Genomic DNA, 2,913 nt, shown 5'->3' with positions numbered 1-2,913 from the left:
TGATGTGTCTGTCATTCCATTTGATAAGTGGCCTGCACAATGGGAATTGTAATCTCAGGGTATCATACAAAGGATTGGAGGTATCCAAATTGTGAAGCAATCCAAAAACATCATTCACATTGAAGGTCCGAAAGGACAAGTGGCAGCACTTCGTCCGTATGTCCTGGATACCAAATTCACCCTGTGGGGTAGGGATGCCATGACTCAGTGGAGAACAACAATTGATATCACCCCTAGACATCAAAATTTTCCCTTGTGGCCACTGGAGCTGAGTGCCTTCCACAAAAATTAACTTGGAAAACTGATGAACCAGTGTGGATTAACCAGTGGTTGCTAAAAGAAGAAAACTTAGAGGCACTTCAAACATTAGTAAATGAACAATTAGCTAAAGGGAACATTGCACCAACTAATAGCCCCTGGAACTCGCCTGTGTTTGTAATACAAAAACCGGGAAAGAACAGGTGGTGCCTTCTCCAAGATCTCAGAAAAATCAATGAAGTTACTGAAGACATGGGACCCCTTCAACCAGCTATGCCATCACCTTCAGTGCTCCCACAACACTGGCATTTGGCTGTCCTTGGTATTAAAGATTGCTTCTTTCATATTCCACTCCACCCTGCAGATGCCCCTCAATTTGCATTTTCCCTGCCCTGTATTAATCGTAAGGCCCCCATGACACATTACCATTGGCTCGTGCTTCCTCAAGGTATGAAGAATTCACCAAGTCTCTGTCAAGAGTATATTGCCAAAATTCTATCTCCCATCCGTGCCAAGACAGAGAAAGTCATCATCCTACATTACATGGATGATGTGCTGATATGTGCTCCCAATAATCAATATCTCAAGCAGACACTTAACATGGTGATGGAGGCCCTAGAGGGCAAGGGTTTTGAAATACAACCAGAAAAAATGCAGAGAACAAGCCCTTGGAAATACCTCGGACTCAAAATCACAGAGACTTCTATCACCCCAACACCCATCACCATTAATAATGACCCAAAAACATGAGTAGAATTGCAGCAGCTCTGTGGGTCACTGACTTATATAAGACCCTGGTTGGAACTCACCACAGAGGATGTAGCTCCTATCATGAACCTACTGTCAGGGAAAGGAGGTCCAGCATCCCCTAGATCCCTGACAGAAGAGGCAAGGCAGTCTCTCAAAAAGATACAAGAGGTCATTTCCACCAGGCAGGCACACAGGTGTCAGCCTGCTCCCTACCCTTTAAGCTTGTTATTCTAGGGGAGGTACCACACTTTCACAGCCTCATTTTTCAGTGGGACAAGGAGCAGAAGGAGCACCTCATTATAATTGAATGGGTGTTCCTCCCACTCCAACCTTGTAAGAGCCTCACCAAGCCACAAGAACTGATGGCAAAAATCATCATGAAGGGTAGAGCAAGGCTCTGCACCCTGGCAGGGTGTGACTTTGCATGCATCTACTTACCCGTAACAAAAGACTCATTAGATCACCTGCTTCAAAATAATATGAATTTACAATTTGCATTAGACAGTTACTCAGGCCAAATATCAAATCATTACCCAAAACATTACTTGTTTAATCTGGCATTCTCTTTTATCCCTCGAGAGGTTCAAAGCAGAAAACTCCTTGATGCTCTAACCATTTTTACAGATGGTTCATGAAAATCTAAAAGATCAGTACTGACTTGGAAAGATCCAAAGACACAAAAGTGGGAATCTGACATCAAGGTAATCCAAGGGTCACCACAAGTAGTTGAACTAGCAGCCATCGTTAGAGCATTTAAGAGGTTCAAAGAACCCTTTAATTTGGTCACTGATTCAACATTTGTAGCTGGAGTAACTGTGAGAGCAGAACACACACTCCTAAAAGAAGTCTCAAACAAGAAAATTTATGATCTGCTCTCAAGGCTAATTTATCTGGTTTCCCACCGAGAGCATCCCTATTTTGTCATGCATGTGAGGTCACATACAAACCTGCCAGGATTTATTGCAGAGCGTAATCATAGAGCTGATGCCCTGGCTATGCCAGAAGACCTAGTTTTATCAGCTGACTTACCAAAGCTCCCGCAAGTTTCTGAACAGACAAAATTGAGCCATACCATGTATCATCAAAATACTCCTGCTCTTATTCGCATGTTCCACCTATTGTGGACACAGGCAAAAGCAATAGTGGCAACATGTCCCAACTGCCAGAAGCTACAGCTTCCATCACTGGGCATGGGGGCCAATCCCAGAGGCATTAATAGCGGTGAAGTATGGCAGATAGACGTTACACATTTCCCTGAATATGGGAGATTAAAATATGTTCATGTTTCTATTGATACCTTCTCTGATGCTATGTATGCCTCTGCACATGCCGGTATGAAAAAGCTTGAAAAAGCTAAGAATGTTGGAAAACATCTTGTCCAAGCTTTCGCTGTGCTTGGTGTACCTGAGGAGTTAAAAATTGATAATGGGCCTGCTTACACCTCTCAGGAGTTCAAAAACTTTCATCAGCAGTGGGGATTTTGATATGTTACAGGTATTCCTCACTCCCCAACTGGACAAAGTATTGCTGAATGTGCCCATCAAGCTCTTAAACGAATGCTGCTGCAACAATCAGGGACCACTAAACTCAATTCACCTGTCCTCAGACTCAGCAAAGCATTGTCTACCATAAATTTCCTGAACAGCTCCTTTGAGGATCCGAACCCTCCAATCTGTTGGCATTTCCAGAACACCAGGAGACAGAAGCTGAAGGAAAATCCAGAAGTCCTGATCCGGGACCCAGAGACTCAATGCTGGGGTTTCAGTTTAGTCTTAGTTTTTTTCCTGTTAAAGGAATTTTCTCCCATATGCATGTTGCTAGGGGACAAATAGCTGTACTTAAGAAAGACAAAAAGGGGAGTGGGGCGGGCCTGGCTACTCCTTTGTCTACACCTGGGTGTGGGGG

Source organism: Corvus brachyrhynchos, unplaced genomic scaffold (genome assembly GCF_000691975.1).
Source record: "Corvus brachyrhynchos isolate BGI_N302 unplaced genomic scaffold, ASM69197v1 scaffold36, whole genome shotgun sequence".
Classification (NCBI taxonomy): domain Eukaryota; kingdom Metazoa; phylum Chordata; class Aves; order Passeriformes; family Corvidae; genus Corvus; species Corvus brachyrhynchos.
The sequence above is the reverse complement of the archived record's forward strand: the minus strand, read 5'-3'. Positions refer to the sequence as shown.